Here is a 20655-nt window from a genome sequence, read left to right as displayed (position 1 = left end):
CAGCCAACAGACACATGAAAAAATGCTCATCATCACTCGCCATCAGAGAAATGCAAATCAAAACCACAATGAGATACCATCTCACACCAGTTAGAATGGCAATCATTAAAAAGTCAGGAAACAACAGGTGCTGGAGAGGATGTGGAGAAATAGGAACACTTTTACACTGTTGGTAGAACTGTAAATTAGTTCAACCATTGTGGAAAACAGTGTGGCAATTCCTCAAGGATCTAGAACTAGAAATACCATTTGACCCAGCCATCCCATTACTGGGTATATACCCAAAGGATTATAAATCATGCTGCTATAAATACACATGCACAAGTATGTTTATTGCAGCACTGTTCACAATAGCAAAGACTTGGAATCAACCCAAATGTTCATCAGTGACAGACTGGAACAAGAAAATGTGGCACATATACACCATGGAATACTATGCAGCCATAAAAAAGGATGAGTTTGTGCCGGGCGCGGTGGCTCAAGCCTGTAATCCCAGCACTTTGGGAGGCCGAGACGGGCGGATCACGAGGTCAGGAGATCAAGACCATCCTGGCTAACACAGTGAAACCCCGTCTCTACTAAAAAATACAAAAAACTAGCCGGGCGAGGTGGCGGGCACCTGTAGTCCCAGCTACACGGGAGGCTGAGGCAGGAGAATGGCGTGAACCCGGGAGGCGGAGCTTGCAGTGAGCCGAGATCCCACCACTGCACTCCAGCCCGGGCGACAGAGGAGACTCCGTCTCACAAAAAAAAAAAAAAAAAAAAAAAAGGATGAGTTTGTGTCCTTTGTAGGGACATGAATGCAGCTAGAAACCATCATTCACAGCAAACTATCACAAGAACAGAAAACCAAACACTGCATGTTCTCACTCATAGGTGGAAATTGAACAATGAGATCACTTGGACACAGGAAGGTGAACATCACACACCAGGGCCTATTGTGGGAAAGGCCACCGTGACCTATTCACCCTCCACTTCCCGTCTCAGAATCTAAACGTGGTCACCTTCGAGTAGAGAGGCCTGCCCACCCACCGTGGGCAGTGCCACCCGCAGATGACACACGCTCTCCACCACCTAACGCAAACCATGAGAATTTGCAACAGGGGAGGAAAAAAGAATCAAAACTTCCAAGGCCCTGCTTTTTTTCTTAAAAGTACTTTAAAAAGGAAATTTGTTTGTATTTTTTATTTACATTTTATATTTTTGTACATATTTTGTTAAGGTCAGCCATTTTTAATGATCTCGGATGACCAAACCAGCCTTTGGAGCATTCTCTGTCCTACTTCTGTCTTTACTTGTGGTATGACCATGTTCATTATAATCTCAAAGGAGAAAAAAAAACCTTGTTAAAAAAACAAAAATGACAACAGAAAAACAATCTTATTCTGAGCATTCCAGTAACTTTTTTGTGTATGTACTTAGCTGTACTATAAGCAGTTGGTTTGTATGAGATGGTTAAAAAGGCCAAAGATAAAAGGTTTCTTTTTTTTCCTTTTTTGTCTATGAAGTTGCTGTTTATTTTTTTTGGCCTGTTTAATGTATGTGTGTAACAATATTGTCCAACAATAAACAGGAATTTTATTTTGCTGAGTTGTTCTAACAAATAAAATAAAATAAAATAACCTATGTTGTTTTTTAAAGGGGGGTGTGGGAGAGGTGGGAGAAGAAATAGGGGTATAGATGAAACATGTTTAGCCATAAATTGATATGTGTTGAAGTTGAGTGATGGGTAGGGTATATGGGATACATGACACTACACTTACTTCTGCATATGTTTTAACTTTTTCCATAATAAGTTAAAGAAAAAGACTTGAAGAATGGACTCTATATATGAACGATTCATTCCAGAGGATGGTTTTTCCAGTCATTGTTATTTTCTCCTTTGTGTCTTTCTTTTTGTATTTTCTAAATCATGTTGGCATGATTTAGAAACTACTTTGATATCAGAAAACAAAGAAAGCAGCCTCCTGAAACTCTAAACAAGGACATGTAATAGTTTTAAAAACAAAAGATTCTCACTAAATTTGGAGAAAAAAAGAATATTTAACAGCACATACTCTTAGACAATTTTTTAAAAGTTAGGTAATGGAGGAAAACATTAGAAAGGAGAAAAATGAAGAACTGTACCAACTTTATTATGACACAGAGTTGCAATTTATGCAGAACTTACAAAAATAAACTAAAAGTAGGCCACTTCTACAAACTTGCCCCAAATATAAACTTCCACAGATAGAAACATATAGTTATTAATTGCTACATTATGTAATGGTAAAATACTAGAAAAAAAAATGGCCATCCATTAGAGACAGGCTGAATAACTATTCTACCCACACAAGAGAACATACAGCTATAAAAATAAATGAGGAAGACCTTTATAGGCTCCTATAGAGTTATCTCCAGGATACAGTAATGTGTGAAAAAGAAAAAAGGTACAGAATGGAGTACATAGAATATTCCTTTTAATTAACAATAAAAATTGCATACATACACATATATATAAACACATATATCATTTAAAAGAAAAATAAAAGTAAAAACCAATGAGAAATACAGGTAGTTATCTATAGAGGGAAGAAGGAAGCAGGTAGAGGGGACAGAAATGGACACTAGACTTCCTCAAATTCATCTTATTCTGTTTTGATTTTGGATATATGTTATGTAATTTTAAAACAAAATTAAATCATAGTGGGAGAAAAGCAATCCCTAAACATGAAAAGCAATATAAAACAAATGAGCCTAACTGCATTTCCAGTTGGCAGCTTAACCATATGAGAAGTATTATTTTAGGTGACTTTTAAACACAGTAATTTGATTATAGATCCCTAGTGGGCTATATCCTATCAAACTCCAACAGGACTTTATATTGTTTTTCTATATTCATATGGTTGGTAAAAATATTGGTATTGTTATTTTGAAGCTCTTTGTTTCAACCCAAGAGAAGGCAGAAAAGTGAGAACAGGAAATAAAGAACAGATGGGATAAATATAAAACAAATGGCAAAATGATAGATTTGAACCAAACCATATCAGTAATCACACTAAATATAAATGGACTAAATACTCCAATTAAAAGATGGAAATTGCTGGTTTGGTGTGGTTGTTCATGCCTAAAATCCCAGAAATTTGGGAGGCCGAGGCAGGCAGATCACCTGAATTCAGGAGTTTGAGACCAGCCTGGCCAACATGGCAAAACCTTGTCTCTACGAAAAGTACAAAAACAGTAGCTGCGTGTGGTGGTGCACACCTGTAATCCCAGCTACTTAAGAGGCTGAGGCAGGAGAACCACTTGAACACAGGAGGAGGAGGTTGCAGTGAGCCGAGATGGCGCCACTGCACTCCAGCCTGGGTGACAGAGTGAGACTCTGTCCCAAAAAAAAAAAGATGGAGATTGCAAAGTTGAATAAAAACATAGACCCAAATACATGCTGCCTATAAGAAATACACTTGAAATATTAAAACACAAGCAGGTTAAAAAGGATAGAAAAAGATATACAATGCTAATATTAATGAAAAGAAAGCTGGAATGTCTACATTAAATTTCAAGCAAAGTAGATGTTTGGAGCAAAGAATATGAGGGATAAGGAAGACCATTTCCTAATGATAAAGGGGTCAATTTACCAGTAGGATGTAAAAATCTAAAACCTTTCTATACCTAATAATAGAGCATCAAAATACATGAAGCAGGCCAGGCATGGTGTCTCACACCTGTAATCCCTGCACTTTGGGAGGCCGAGGTGGGCAGATCACCTGAGGTCAGAAGTTCGAGACCAGCCTGGCCAATATGGTGAAACCCTATCTCTACTAAAAAAAAAAAACAAAACTTAGCTGGGCATGGTCGTGCCCGCCTGTAATCCCAGCTACTTGGGAGGCTGAGGTAGGAGAATCACTTGAACCTGGGAGGTGGAGGTTGCAGTGAGCCGAGATCATGCCACTGCACTCCAGCCTGGGTGACAAAGCAAGACTCTGTCTCAAAAAAACAAAAAAATACATGAAGCAGAAACTGAAAGAAACTACAAGGAGAAAAATCCAACAAACAAAAAATCAGTAAAGATATGGAAGATTTAAAAAAATACTATCAACCTACCTGACCTAGTTGACATTTACAGAACATTCCACCCAACAACCACAGAATATAGTCTTTTCAAGTGCACATGAAACATTTACTAAGATGCATCAAATTCTGGGTCATAAAACAAATCTTAATAAATTTAAAAGGATTCAAATCATACAAAGCATATTCTGTGAACACAATGTAACGAAATTAGAAATCAGTAACAAAAGATCTCTAGAAGATCCTCAAAATACTTGAAAACACGACAAATCAAAATAACCTATAAGTCAAGAAATCAAAAGGGCAAATTAGAAAGGATTTTTTATTTTTTTGAGACAGAGTCTCGCTCTGTTGCCCCGGCTGGAGTGCAGTGGCTGGATCTCAGCTCACTGCAAGCTCTGCCTCCTGGGTTTACACCATTCTCCTGCCTCAGCCTCCCTAGTAGCTGGGACTACAGGCGCCCGCCACCTCACCAGGGTAGTTTTTTGTATTTTTTTAGTAGAGACGGGGTTTCACCGTGTTAGCCAGGATGGTCTCGATCTCCTGACCTCGTGATCCGCCCGTCTCGGCCTCCCAAAGTGCTGGGATTACAGGCTTGAGCCACCGCACCCGGCCCTAGAAAGGATTTTTGAACTGAAGGTAGAATAAATGAAACAAGATTGGAAAGTAATCGCTTTTTTTTTTTTTTTTTTTTTTTTTTTTGAGACAGAGTCTCGCTCTGAGGTCCAGGCTGGAGTGCAGTGGCACAATCTCGGCTCACTGCAAGCTCTGCCTCCCAGGTTCACGCGATTCTCCTGCCTCAGCCTCCGGAGTAGCTAGGACTGGAGGCGCCCACCACCACGCCCGGCTTTTTTTTTTTTTTTTTTTTTTTTTTTGTATTTTTAGTAGAGACGGGGTTTCACCTTGTTAGCCAGGATGGTTGCGATCTCCTAACCTCATTCCATCCTCCTCGGCCTCCCAAAGTACTGGGATTACAGGCATGAGCCACCGCAGCAGGCCATGATCGTTTTTAAGCTAGGAATATTCATTATACTTTTATGTACATTTGAAACTTTCCATAAAAAGTTAAAAAACCAAAATGGTGCTGTATCAGAAATAACACAATAGAGCTCTTTCCCTTTTCAAATAACACAATGGAGCTATTTCCCTCTTCCCCTTTTTAAATCCATGAGTCTCGAATCCATTCTTCCTAAACTTAACCACTATTGAGATGTATCTATCTCAATTAATGGCACATTTTCTTTGCTCTCAATCTACCAAAAATTGCCTTGCCCCTCTATCATGTGAGAAGGCAGGAAATTCCAAAAAGAAAACAAAGATGTCTATGTCCCGTAATAACAAATGTATTTCAGGAAACAAAGAGGAAATACTCACCTTGGACATTGCTACTGAAACAGCCATTCTTTCTCCTCTGGGCTCTACTCTCAGAAAAAGAAAAATGGAATGAGATATTATGCCTTTCTTGGGGAATATGCTAAATTATAACATATCCTCTTCCTCCATCCTCAATCTCATTTAACATAAAGAAAAGTCAGGAGGACACTAGAACAGGTCCTTCTACCTTCTGTATCAGAAAGAAGGGCCAGGTCACAGCTGTCTTGGGCTTGAATTTATTTCTGGATTCAAAGCTGTACACTGGAGACAGCCCTGCAGTGGAGTGCTTCAGGTTCAGAACTGGGTTGCTGTCTCCTAAAGCACTCCCTCTGAAACTTTTCCCACGCCTGGAATCCCATTACATTTCCAGTGGTCTTTTTATTTATTTATATATATTTTTTTGAGACTGAGTTTTGCTCTTGTTGTCCAGGCTGGAGTGCAGTGGCATGATCTTGGCTCACTGCAACCTCCACCTCCCGGGTTTAAGCAATTCTCCTGCCTCAGCCTCCTAAGTAGCTGGGATTACGGGCATGCGCCACCACACCCGGCTAATTTTGTATTTTTAGTAGAGACAGGGTTTCACCATGTTGGTCAGGCTGGTCTCGAACTCCCGACCTCAGGTGATCCACCCGCCTCCGCCTCCCAAAGTGCTGGGATTACAGATGTGAGCCACCACGCCCAGCATCCAGTGGCTGTCTTGAAGGTATTATCAGCCCTAAAATTCTCATCCCAAGACCAGGTCTGTGGCTGGCAAATAACTCCTGTTCTTCACTCAGGTGTCCAAATGTCTGACTTCCTTATTTCTTGCCACTTCCTTGCATCCAATCCCCTTAAGGCTATAAGGCAAGAGGACGCAGGGAAGAAGTCGTGAACCCATAACTACATTTCCCAAGGTGAACCGAGGATGGATACAGAAATAAAGCAATACAAGCTATGTATGAAAGGGCAACCACTGTGGTCAAAACAAAAAGTCCTTAAGTCCTCAGAGCCACATGGGAGGAGCACAGAGCCACATGGGACTCATAATCCATAGGCCGACCTCAGCCCCAAATGAACCCCAGAAATACCAAAAAGAAATTTACTTCTGTACTGAACTAAACCCCCATAAGGTCACAGACTATACAAATGGCCACATAAAGTCACACATAATCACATTTCCACAGTCACACAGCTAGAGGCACAATCACCCAATTATGCTACATTGTTAGACCACCTCGTGTCAAACAAAATCCCTTTAAGTCAAGGCATATAATTACATCCAAGCACCTTGTCAGAGACACCGCCAAAAACAACCTTTCAAAGCTGCAATTTTAGTCTCTTTACACAGTCAGGAAAACAGCACACACAACCCCACAGTCACACACAATCAGTCACCCAACCAAGTACCAGATCAGGGAAACACGCGGTCACAAACACCGTGTCACAGCAACACTGTCACACACCTTAAATTTACTGGCAAATCCGTCACACGATATCAGGTTTATACACAAACTCAAAGTGACACAAGCACATCCAAACACTCTTGTCACAACTGTCACACACTTCATAGTCACAGGCAAACTCCAATTATACACGCGGCACACACACAATCACAGTCACGTAAGTATATCCCAGCCAGGTAAGCAGTCACAAACACCCTCAGAGTCACAAACAACTCACAGTCACACAAATGCTCATACACAAAACCACAGCCACACACGTCCAGTGTATGCACAGGCAGTCGCCAATACCAGGTAGGCTGTAGCCTGCACACAAAACCGGAGACACGGCCACACGAGTAACCCCAGCGACGCTTTCTCCGCGCATGTCCGCTCTGACACCCCGGACACTCCTACCTTGACAGAGATGCAGTTAGGGTCCAAGATCTGGCGCCCGGGTTCCAAGCCCGATTTCGTATTCGCCAGCCCAGCAGGTGCGGAGCCAAGCTCCTCCACAGACGCGGCCCTCTCCCCACGCGAGGCCTCCAAATCTCGCAAACTAACGGAAATGAAGCCGCGCTCCGGGCGCGGTGCCTCTGGGAAATGTAGTCCAGTGCTCTGGACACGGTGCCTCTGGGAAATGTAGTCCAGCGCTCCGGACACGGTTCCTCTGGGAAATGTAGTCCGGCACTCTGGACACGGTGCCTCTGGGAAATGTAGTCCAGCGCCTGGCTGGCCGGCCAGGACGTGAGGAGGCCCGGGCGGCTCACCTCTCGCGGGCTAGTGGACTCGGCCTGCCGCGCCCCAGAGGTTTCTGGGAGTGCCCGCCCGCCCACGTTTGGTGCGCAGGCGTTAGGCGCTCAGGGCCTGCCAGAGCGAGCTCTGAGTGGTTCCGGGGTCTACCCCTGGCAGGAGAGAGGGTGGGACCGGCCGTCCAGGCAGGTGCGAGGCAGGAGCCGGGGCCGGTGCAGGGACCCGCTGGAACCTCGGATTTGCAGAGGATCGTCTGTGTGCCCTGCCAGGCCCTTGGGGTGTGTGTGCGTGTGTGTGACAATGGGAGATGCCGGGTGGACCGAGAGTCTTTCCGTGACCGGGTGTGTATGGTTGTTTCTGCCTGTGTGTGAGTCTTCCTGCTGTGGGATGTGAGCTGATTTGTACTTTAAGCTGCGTAGTAATGGGATTTTATCACTGTGTAGAATCGTCTGACAGTAAGACGATTCTACACAGCTCTCTACCATGGTTTGCTTATGAAGGGTATCTGCATGTATATCTGCTTTTTTGTGTGTGTCCGTAATTGACTGGTGATTTGTGTTATATAAACGTGCTTTCCTTGTGCTTGTATTTCAGTGTCTGTAAGGGTGCCAAAAGCAAATGAGCTGTGTGTGATCATGTGTGCCAATGAAAATACTATGGCCAGGTTATTTCTTCCTTAAGTAGTAATGTAATCTGGAAAAGATAATCAATTTATCTGACAAGTGATTTAGACATGATTTTTCTATTGGATCAAATATATGTGTTATGGGGAAGAATCCAAAATTAACATAGTTTTTTTTGTTTTTAGAAAGATTATTGCAAAACCAGTCCTAGGGTAAACTGCCTTTTCCTCTGCCACAGTAGGCCAAAAGTAGATATCCATTATTTTCTAATTAGAGGGTAAAGTTTCTGCTATTACTGGGTAAGGTTGAGAGGCCATCAACTAATAAAACAATAAAATTATGTTATACATAAGAAGAGTGAATTTTAGGACAGTACAGCACTAGTCAGATTTCCCAAATTCTAGGTCAAACACTTCATTTTCTGATGAGAAAACCTTGATTGGCAGAAAGTAACTTAAGGCTGTAGAGTTTGTTGGTAAACCTGAACTTATTTTTACTTACTTCAAGACCTCTTGACCTTTTACAATTTTTGAATAATCAAAAACTTGTGAACTTCCAGCACAGAGAAGATAGAGTATAATTTCACCACTCCTTCAGAGGGAAAAACATTAATAAAAGTTGGTCTTTCAAGACCATATATCAAATACATTGATCTCTTCCTGGTAATGTGACTGGAATAGCAAATTTGGGGACCAGAATTCTTGAGTGAATGAACCTGTGTGTGTGATCAGGCATAGCTATGTGAAATATAGATAATTATATTGCACTGAGATAGAGTGGGTCAAAGTCGGGCAAGAATTATGTCCGATTCACATGCAGACGTATGTTTATTGCGGCACTATTCACAATAGCAAAGGCTTGGAACCGACCCAGATGTCCATCAATGATAGACTGGATTAAGAAAATGTGGCACATATGAACCATGGAATACTGTGCAGCCATAAAAAAGGATGAGTTCATGTCCTTTATAAGGACATGGATGAAGCTGGAAACCATCATTCTGAGCAAACTATTGCAAGGACAGAATACCAAACACTGCATATTCTCACTCATAGGTGGGAATTGAACAATGAGAACACTTGGACACAGGGTAGGGAACATCACATACCGGGACTTATCGTGGGGTGGGGGTCTGGGGGAGGGTAGCATTAGGAGATATACTTAATGTAAATGACGAGTTAATGGGTGCAGCACACCAACATGGCACATGTATACATATGTAACAAACATGCACGTTGTGCACATGTACCCTAGAACTTAAAGTATAATAAAAAATAAAATTAAATAAAAATAAAAAAGAATTATGTCCAATTATATATGGGAGATATATACTTTTTTTAAGAGGTGACACACATTCTGGTTTCAAATTGAACAGCATGCATTGATCTTGAGCGACATCTGTGTGATTCTGGGTCACTACTTTTGGCTTTTGAATAGTTACCATGAGTGCTTGCAAGAAAAAGGAAGCTATCCCTTAAAAGTAAAAAACAATTGTTCACCTGAGATGAATACATTCCATGTGGATGGGCTTCTTGTATATTAAACTTCTGACATTTTATATGTGTTGATATAACGTGATTTTTTTTTTAAAGTGTAGGCAGCTTTTCAGATTCACAAAGAGGTACTTTAAGCTAAAAAGGTTAAGACCATCAGAAACGTAGACTGCAGGAAGTGAGAAGAGTTTGTTAGAATATTATGTGATATAATTAGTATAAAAATAGTATATATTTTATAGAGGGATACACACCAAACTCCTCGTTAATGGTAACCTTTAGGGAGAGAAGAGAGAATTTAGGGTGAAGGGGGAGAAGTAAATGTCAAAGGGAACTTAAGCATTATGGATCATTTATCTCCGTTTTTTTGTTGTTGTTGTTTTTGAGACAGAGTCTGTCTCAAAAAAGACTTAGAACCAACCCAAATGTCCATCAATGATGGACTGGATTAAGAAAATGTGGCACATATACACCATGGAACATTATGCAGCCATAAAAAAGGATGAGTTCATGTCCTTTATAGGGATATGGATGAAGCTGGAAACCATCATTCTGAGCAAACTATCGCAAGGACAGAAAACCTTGCCTGGGCTGGAGTGCAGTGGTATGATCTCGGCTCACTGCAACCTCTGCTTCCCAGGTTCAAGTGATTCTCCTGCCTCAGCCTCCCGAGTAGCTGGGATTACAGGCGCCTGCCACTACGCCCAGCTAATTTTTTGTATTTTTAGTAGAGACAGAGTTTCACCATGTTACCCAGGCTGGTCTCGAACTCCTGACCTCGTGATTCGCCCGCCTTGGCTTCCCAAAGTGCTGGGATGACAGGCCTAAGCCACTGGGGCCGGCCTCTCTCTCTCAACAAGGTAACATCACTCATATATTTAAAATTTAATTTTAAAATATAAAAGTCGGCCGGGTGCGGTGGCTCACGCCTGTGAATCCCAACACTTTGGGAGGCCGAGGCGGGCGGATCACGAGGTCAGGAGATCGAGACCATCCTGGCTAACACGGTGAAACCCCGTCTCTACTAAAAAAAAATACAAAAAACTAGCCGGGCGAGGTGGTGCGCGCCTGTAGTCCCAGCTACTCGGAGGCTGAGGCAGGAGAATGGCGTGAACCCGGGAGGCGGAGCTTGCAGTGAGCCGAGATCGTGCCACTGCGCTCCAGCCTGGGCGACAAAGCGAGACTCCGTCTCAAAATTAAAATAAAATAAAAATATAAATAAATAAATAAATAAAATAGTCAATGGAGACATTGGTTTTGGAGCAAGGAAGTGAGCCAAGGAAACTAAACTGTGGAAGCAGACAAAATCCAGAAAAACTTACATCTTAGGAAGACTGCAGAGAGAAGGGAATAATAAGGCAACAATTTTTCATAGGCCTGAGGTGCCTTGTTTATGAAATGCCAGTTTCATATTTGTGTCCTTATGACCCATTTTGACCTTGCTGACCTTTGACGATTAGTTTTCTCTTCAGCCCAGCTACTGGATTCAGCTCTGTTAGAGTGGCTGCCCCTAAACAGCATCGGTAAGTATGTTCTCTTTCCTGGCACTGGATTATTTTGAGAGTCTTTGTCGATGTTGGCAAATGATTTTGACCTTCTTCCAATAGATTAGGTTTATGCCAGCACATATGGGTCCAACATTTAATCAGCAGTCCCAGGAAACTATCTGAGGCACTCTGATATAATTACTTTTCCCTAAGTGTTTATTTTGAAAAATGTTAAAGCTACAGGAAAATTAAAAAGAATAGCTTAATGATTTGCATTGTGTATCCTTTACTTAGATTCACCAGTTTATAACATTTTGGACCATTTGCTTAATCTCTGTCTGCATGTATTTACATATTTTTATTTTTTGTTCAACATTTATGGGTAAGCTACAGATATTATATATTTTACCATTAAGGATTTCTTTTTTTTTTTTTTTTTTTTTTTTTGAGACGGAGTCTCGCTCTGTCGCCCAGGCTGGAGTGTAGTGGCCAGATCTCAGCTCACTGCAAGCTCCGCCTCCCGGGTTTACGCCATTCTCCTGCCTCAGCCTCCCGAGTAGCTGGGACTACAGGCGCCCGCCACCTCGCCCGGCTAAGTTTTTGTATTTTTTAGTAGAGACGGGGTTTCACCGGGTTAGCCAGGATGGTCTCGATTTCCTGACCTCGTGATCCACCCGTCTCGGCCTCCCAAAGTGCTGGGATTACAGGCTTGAGCCACCGCGCCCGGCCACATTAAGTGACACATAATTTCAGTTTGATCCATTACTGGTGATACTAAATTTTATTACTTTGGTTCACGGAGTATGTGTACCTGATTTCTCCATGGTAAAAAATACCTTTTTTTCTTTGAGGCCAAGAAGTAATCTGATGGGGATATTTTGAAACCATTTCCTGAATAGCCTTTTACCTAATGGTTTTTTTTTTTTTTTTTTTTTTTGAGACGGAGTCTGGCTCTGTCACCCAGGCTGGAGTGCAGTGGCGCGATCTCGGCTCACTGCAAGCTCCGCCTCCCGGGTTTACGCCATTCTCCTGCCTCAGCCTCCCGAGTAGCTGGGACTACAGGCGCCCGCCACCTCGCCCGGCTAGTTTTTTGTATTTTTTAGTAGAGACGGGGTTTCACCGTGTTAGCCAGGATGGTCTCGATCTCCTGACCTCGTGATCCGCCCGTCTCGGCCTCCCAAAGTGCTGGGATTACAGGCTTGAGCCACCGCGCCCGGCCTTACCTAATGGTTTTAATAATCATTGATGATTCCTGTCTAAATCAGTTATTAAGTTAGGAGTTGCAAAATGGTGATTTTTAATTTTACCATTCCTTCTTGTATATAAAAGAGCTTTGCCTTTCCCTCTATACCCCTTTATTTTTGCTCTTTTGAGTATCACTATGGCTCATGGATTTTTATTTTTTGTCCAAAGTACTTTAGCCTGTTATTATCATTCTCTGTGTTGCTCAAATTGTTCCAAATTGGACTGTAAGAACCCCTGACGCTGGTGCCTGTGTCCCCAGTTGTCTTTGAGCACTTCCTTACTTTTTGGCACAGGTCTTTTTTTTTTTTTTTTTTTGAGATGGAGTCTCGCTCTGTCACCAAAGCTGGACTACAGCGGCATGATCTTGGCTCACTGCAACCTCCACCTCCCGGATCAAGCAATTCTCCTGTCTCAGCTTCTCAAGTAGCTGGGATTAGAGGCACCTGTCACCATGCCCAGCTAATTTTTTATATTTTTAGTAGAGACAGGGTTTCACTATGTTAGCCAGGCTGGTCTCAAACTCCTGATCTCAAGTGATCCACCCGCCTCGGCCTCCCAAAGTGTTGGGATTACAGGTGTGAACCACTGCGCCCAACCTGGCACAGATATTTCATACTTACATTGTACATTCCCTGTCCCAGACCTGGAATTAGCCACTTTGTGAGGAGAATTTTTGAGATGATCTTTTAATCTATATTCTCAACCAAGAAATAGTTAAGTAATTTATAGTACATAGGGAGTGGAATGTTATGCATCCAATAAACATAGGATTGTAAATTTTAAATTAACAAGCTGAATCTTAAAATTTTACTCAGTATTATGTCAGTGACATTTTTCTTTTTTCAAGAGATGGGGTCTCGCTCTGTCACCCAGGCTGGAGTGCAGTGGTGCAATCATGGCTCATGGTAACCTTGAACTCCTAGGGTCAAGTCAACCTCCCTCAACCTCCCAAAGTACTGGGATTATAGGCATGAGCCACCCTGGCCAGCCCTAGGAAAAGAAAACTTTTTAAACCACCAGAGGTGTCACAATCAAAAGATAAACACATATCTTTTCAAATGCCATTAAATATTTGTACAGTCATATCAAAAATGTCACTACAATTTTGTAATCTGTTTTTTCATGTTTTAAAACACAAAATACTGCAATGAAATGCATATACCTTTTAAATGTTCATATTTTAAAAGACATCAGTATTTTGAAATGATGGAAAGCATTTTGAATATTACAAATTAAAATTTGTTAATATGGTGTATTTTAACTGGAACATATTAAAGATTACATAGTGTTTATTGATCATAATTCTTTTTAACCATTCTACTCTTGTTGAATTGAGAATCCTGAAATACATATGAATAGTTCCTCATTCACAATGGCCATCTATGTCATGAATCTTGACCCTGGCTTTGTGTGATTAACAAGTTTTCATTGCAGTGGCCAGTGACTTTCAAGACTTTTCCTAAAAGGAGTAGAGATAACTGAATTCAGAGAGATTATTTACAGATTTTATGTTGGAAACTAGAAGAATCCATCTGGCTAGGGAAGGACATCTTCTCCCCCAAATTAAGATTTACCATCTGGAATATCTTCTTCCTTTGTGAATCCTACGGATTCTGTGTGCTTGCCTGAATTTTTGTCCCTTGTTCTCAGAAAATAATTAGAGCTTTGCAGAATTGTGTGGAGGCAACTCTGACTGTAGCTTTCTCTAGCCCTTCCTAGGATGGCCTTGCTTCCCTGACAACCATGGAAATGGGTCTCAATTCCACAGTCAGAGTCTGATCAATTTCTTATCTTTTACTATACGCAAGATGGTTTCTAAGTTTTTAAGCCAATTATAATTTCCATATCAGATCATGGAAAAGAAAGACATGATTAAAAAAGAAATGAAAGAGTCTTGGTGAGGGAGGAGACATCGTAAAGTGAGAGAAGCTCCTTATAAGTCTTTCAACTCTCACATCTATTTAGATGCAATTACAGCCCTGTAAAGAATACCGGCTCAATTTAAAGCTTGAAATCAAATAGTTACAGGATTTAAGTCAATATTTTGGTAGATGACATTCAATAAAAATATAAGTTAGATAAACTACATCAATTAAAACCAACAGCAACAAGCTTTTCATGAGTAAAAAGAAAAACTCAGGTTGGCCCCAGCCCTGGGACTACCTGACCTGACAAAACTTTTCACACTCTATGTGTCAAAAAGAAAAAGAAAATGGCAGTTGGGAGTTTTAACTCAGACTGTAGGGCCCTGGCCAAGGCCAGTGGCCTGTCTCTCAAAACAACTAGATGAGGTTTCCAAAGGCTGGCCCCCATGTCTAAGGGCCTTGGCAGCAATGGCCCTGTTAGCACAAGAAGCAGATAAGCTAACTCTTAGGCAAAACCTAAACCTAAAATCCCCCGATGCTGTGGTGATTTTAATAAATACCAAAGGACATCATTAGCTAACGAATGCTAGACTGACTAGATACCAAAGCTTGCTATGTGAAAATCTCCGCATAGCCATTGAAGTTTGCAACACCCTAAAACCCGCCACCTTACTCCTGGTATCAGAGAGCCCAGTTAAACATAACTGTGTAGAAGTGTTGGACTCAGTTTATTCTAGCAGGTCTAACCTCCGAGACCATCCTTAAACATCAGTAGACTGGGAGCCGTACGTGGATCGAAGCAGCTTCACCAACCCCTGCCAAGTGACTCTGAAGAAGACGACAAGCCCTGCTCCAGTCACACCCGGAAGCTGACTGGTCCACACACAGCCAAAGCATGAGGAAACTCACTGCGGGACTCATTTTCCTTAAAATTTGGACTTGTACAGTAAGGACTTCAACTGACCTTCCTCACACTGTTCCCAGTACATACATCAAGTCACTGAGGTAGGACAAAAGATTGCTATAGTCCTATTATTTCATAGTTATTATAAGTGTACCGGGAACTCTAAAAGAAACTTGTTTTTATAATACTATTCTATCCAAGGTATGTAGCCCAGGAAATAACCAACCTGATGCGTGTTATGACCCATTTTAAGCCTCCCATGATCACAGTTTTTAAAATAAAATTAAGGACTAGTCCTTTTCTAAGGGACACAAGTAAAGTAATAGCTGGAACAGAAGAAAGAGGAGTCCCCAAGCATATAACCCTAAAATTTAATACTTGTGCCACTATCAACAGCAATCAGCATAGAATGAGACGCGGTTCTTTAAATTAAACAAAAAAGTTACACGGCAGGAAATAAGTTTATCTGCCACGAATTAAGCTCATGTGGAAATGTAATTACTGGTCTTGTGTCATCTAGACTACTTAGAAAAAGGATGAAAAAGATCCTGTTTAGCTCCAAAAAGGAGAAGGCAGCCCCTCCTGTACGAGTGGAAGCTGCAACCCCTTGAAATTAGTAATTACAAATCCCTTAAACCCAAGGTAGAAAAATGGAGAACACGTATCTGTAGGCATCGATAGAAAAGGACTAGATCCTAAAGTAAATATCGTAGTAAAAGAGGAGGTTCGTCAATTCTCTCTGGAACCAGTATTTCAGACTTTCTATGATGAACTAAATGTGCCACTACCAGAGACTCCAGGAAAAACCAGAAATTTGTTTTTACAATTAACCGAGCATGTAGCCCAGTCTCTAAATGTCACTTCATGTTATGTTTGTGGAGAAACTGTAATAGGCGATCAATGGCCATAAGAAGTCCGAGAATTAGTGCCTACAGACCCATTCCTGATAAATTCCCAGCCCAAAAGAATCACCTTGATCACTTCTAGGTTATAAAAGTCTCAATTGTTAGACAATATTGCATAGCTAAAAAAAAAAAACAAAAGGAAATTCACTCATTCTGTAGGATGACTTAGTTGCCTAGGACAAAAACGGTGTAATGGTACCACAAACACAGTTACATGGTGGAGTTCAAACCATATAGATAAAAATCCATTCAGTAAATTTCCAAATTTGCAGACTGTTTAGGCCCACCCAGAATCCCCCCGGGACTGGATGGCCCCCACTGGGCTATACTGGATATGTAGACATAGAGCCTACACTAAGCTGCCTGACCAGTGGACAGGTAGTTGTGTTATTGGCACTATTAAACCATCTTTCTTCCTACTGCCCATAAAAACAGGAGAACTCCTAGGCTTCCCTGTCTATGCTTCCTATGAAAAGCAAAATGTAGCCATAGGTAATTAAAAAGATGATGAATGGCCTCCTAAAAAAATTATACAATACTATAGGCCTGCCACTTAGACACAAGATGGCTCATAAGGATACTGGACCCCCATTTACATGCTCAACCGAATCATACATTTGCAAGCTATTTTAGAAATCATCACTAATAAAGCCTTGACTATTGTGGCCTGGCAAGAAACTCAGATAAGAAATGCTATCTATCAAATTAGATTGGCTCTCGACTACTTGCTAGCAGCTGAGAGGTCTATAAGAAATTTAACCTTACTAATTGCTGTCTACACGTATATGATTAAGGGCAAGTAGTTGAAGACATAAGGATATAACAAAACTGGCACAGGTGCCCGTACAAGTGTAGCATGGATTCGACCCTGACACCATGTTTAGAAGGTGGTTCCCAGCACTAGGAGGATTTAAAACTCTTATTATAGGAGTTATAATAGTAAAGGAAACCTGCTTACTGCTCCTTTGTTTGCTACCTGTACTTCTTCAAATGATAGAAAGCTTCATTGCTACCTTAGTTCGCCAAAATGCTTCAGCACAAGTGTACTATATGAATCACTATCAATCTATTGCACAAGAAGGCATAAAGTAGCAAACACAAGAGTGAGAACTCCTACTAATAAAAAGCGAGAGTCTCAAAGCAGGGAAATGAGGAAAGAGAGACCCTCTCATATTGTTTTATATTGTTTAATACTCAGAAAAGGAAAGAGAAGCAAAACTAAAGGCAGGTAGCCCAGCGCCTAGCAACCAGACCCGAAACCAAGGAACCTGACCCGAAACCAGGCCTGGGCCTGCCTGACCTAAGCCTGGTAGTTAAAATTTGACCCCTGACCTAGCAACTGTTGTTATCTATGGATTCCAGACATTGTATGGAAGAACATTGTGAAACCTCCCGTTCTGTTCTGTTTCACTCAGACCACCAGTGCTCGAAGCCCCGTCACGTACCTGCTGGCTTGCTCAATCGATCACCACCCTCTCATGCAGACCCCCTTAGAGTTGTGAGCCCTTAAAAAGGACAGAAGTTGAGCACCTGACGAGCTCAGATTTTAAGACGCTAGCCTGCTAATGCTTCCAGCTGATTAAAGTCACTCCCTTCACTATCTCAATGTCTGAGGGGGTTTGTCCATGGCTTGTCGTGCTACACCTCCATCTCAAAAGCCAGCAATAGAGGGTCAAGTCCTTCAAACATTGCATCTCTCTGATCCAGGTGGGAAAGTGTTGGGAAAAAGCTGAGTGTTGGGAGAAGCTGAGGGAGGGCTTGCATGTCTGACATAATGTAAAAGAGTCTTGGAACATGTCCGGGGTCCAGGGTCTAAAACCCCTTGTGGCCTTTGGAACACCAAGCTCTGTGCTAAAGGGTGGAAGGCTACCCCGACATACCATAATCTAAGCCCAGGGCATAAAATCCCTCGTGGCTTAGATAGAATCCAGGGCTCGTGGCTCTGGAATGTGTCTAGACTTGCTGGCTCCTTGCTCCTTGCTCTGCCAGGATTGATTGTATCTTGAGTTAAAAGAACCTGCTCTCCATTATCTCCAGTAGCAGAGCAAATGCTAAACCATCACAGCTGTCAATCATGTGCTTAATGCAATGTGCCCTTTTGACCTCCACATTCTCACCACCTGTTTCTTTGTTGATTACCAATAAATAGCGTGGGCTCCCAGAGCTCGGGCCTTCGCAGCCTCCACAATCACAATGGCCACTTGGGTCTCACTTTTCTTTCTCGAACTTTTTCTCAATCTTTTGACTCCACCGGACTTTGTCACCCCGACGACCTGGTGTTGGGTCTGATCCACCCCAACAGGGAAGATTCTTCATTTTCCCTTCTCTTCCTAATAATATAATCCTAAATCCATTAGGGGCTGAGCAAGCTAGGCATACATGCCAATGAAGCTGCTTAGGCCTAAAGCAGGGCACTGTAGTTTGCGTGCAATGAGGAGGGCGAGTATTGCGGCAGTAATGGGATAGTGGCTTCTTCTAGGGGGACTGATCAAATATGTTTCATACACACAAATACGCACATAAAATATATATTTGACTACTATTATTATTTCCTCTGATAAAAAATCAGGGTTCTTTGAAGAAATGTTTGATTCCAGTGTTGGGCAGAGCAAATACAAGATGAGCCTGGAACATCTTAAATGTGTAAGTAAGGGGCGCTCAAAGAATGATGGGAACCTGTTAAAGGCCACAAAACCCACACAGGAGGGGCTCCCACTTGCCAAACCTGCAGCAAACTGGTCACTAAAATAAATAATACAGTACAAACCTCTGAATGAAATAGGAAATCACAAGTCTATAGTGGCATAAATTAATAAATTGAAAGTTGGATGAAGAATGGTGTGTTTACATAGTCTCAGAGTACCTCCCCATAAAATCTTTACAAAGGAAAAAAAGAGTAATTTTGCAGTAGAGAAGCCTGGCAGGTACATCTTAATTACTGATTAAGATGTAATCCTCTTTCATCAAGGAGTATTACCAGTAAGAGGACAGAATGTCATCATGTGCCCCTGCTAGGCACGTGCATCACTTTTGTGGCATTCCTTCTACAACTCAGAACCTTATCATGAGGAAACATCGGAGAAAACCAAATGGGAAGGAAATTCTTCAAAGACTGACTTATAATAATCAAAAGTGTTAAGGTTATAAAAGGGCAAGACTGAGAAACTGTTTCAGACTAAAGGAGATTAAAGAGACATGACATCTAAAGGCAATGCATGATTCTAAATTTGTTCCTTTCATGCCATCCAATTAATGACACCATTGGCAACACTTGAATCTGATATTGATGGTCATAATAAATAAAGGTTAATTTCTTGATTTTGGTAATGGGATTGTGGTTATGTAGGTAGGGGCATGTCCTTCTTGTAGGAAATACACAGCATATTCAGGGGTGTTGTGGGATCTTTAAGGAATTAGACTGATGGGGTTCAGGGGATATGATATTAATTAATTATTCAGGTGCACCAACCCAGTCGGATTAACATCCAAAGGACTGAGCCCCGAACAAAGAGTTAAGTTACCTTTTAAGCATTTCATCAGGTGGAGGTGGGGGGAAGGGGGGAGATCTGTGCAGGTGGAAGCATACTATAAAAGCAAGAAACAAAGGCACTTATTCAATTGAGACATGCATTATATCATTTCTTACTTTTCAAGGAAAAACACGTTTTGCAACTTGAGTTTAATCTGTCTAGGGACTTTGCAGCTGCACAGCTAGGGAAACAGGGTCTTCACAATGCCTGGGAAGGGAGGAGAGATAAGGCTCACTAGCCACAGGAAAACAGGCAGTTAATTTTTTAAAGGACTCCAGCTCGTTCTCTTAGGGGGAACTGGGTTTTCTCACATACAACTGAATTTTTGCTTACACACTCTTTAATTTCTTTTAATTCCTGTTTCAGGGGTGATGTAGCATTAGGTCAGCAATTTACTTTCAAATGGTTCAGTAACAAGCAAGTTCCTTATGCTATACTTGCAACTTTCTGTAAGTTTGTGATTGGATGGATGGATGGATGGATAGATCAAAGAATGAAGTAGGGAGCTAGCTTAAAAATATCTTCTGGGCCGGGCGCGGTGGCTCAAGCCTGTAATCCCAGCACTTTGGGAGGCCGAGACGGGCGGATCACGAGGTCAGGAGATCGAGACCATCCTGGCTAACACGGTGAAACCCTGTCTCTACTAAAAAATACAAAAAACTAGCCGGGGGGGGTGGCGGGCGCCTGTAGTCCCAGCTACTCGGGAGGCTGAGGCAGGAGAATGGTGTGAACCCGGGAGGCGGAGCTTGCAGTGAGCTGAGATCTGGCCACTGCACTCCAGCCTGGGCCACAGAGCCAGACTCCGTCTCAAAAAAAAAAAAAAAAAAAAAAACTTCTAAATTATACTTTTAATATAAAAATAATTTTTAAAAATCAACATTGAAGCTCCATAGGATTTTTGTCAGTCATGCTTGTACATATTGGTGCCTGCAAACGGTGTAGTTATTCTTGGCTTTTTGATAGACTTTAAAATTATTTCCCCACAAAGTTCCTCCAGATGATCTGAAC

The 20655-nt window shown here is 41.8% G+C and overlaps 1 protein-coding gene across 2 annotated transcripts in view; it reads right to left on the bottom strand.

Annotated features, from left to right (window-relative positions):
* The window catches only part of ZNF420 (zinc finger protein 420), a 45327-nt gene extending 37837 nt beyond the window's left edge, over positions 1–7490 (bottom strand). For both annotated transcript variants that reach the window (XM_050768956.1, XM_050768957.1), the window contains exons 1-2: positions 7260–7490; positions 5425–5468 (exon numbers count right to left, since the gene is read on the bottom strand). The gene's annotated coding sequence lies outside the window, so the exon portion shown is untranslated. The remainder of the gene's footprint in view (positions 1–5424; positions 5469–7259) is intronic.
* Positions 7491–20655: the final 13165 nt, after the last annotated feature.

The sequence above is a fragment of the Macaca thibetana genome, chromosome 19, assembly GCF_024542745.1.
Source record: "Macaca thibetana thibetana isolate TM-01 chromosome 19, ASM2454274v1, whole genome shotgun sequence".
NCBI classification, from domain to species: domain Eukaryota; kingdom Metazoa; phylum Chordata; class Mammalia; order Primates; family Cercopithecidae; genus Macaca; species Macaca thibetana.
This window is presented reverse-complemented; position numbering and strand designations above follow the sequence as displayed.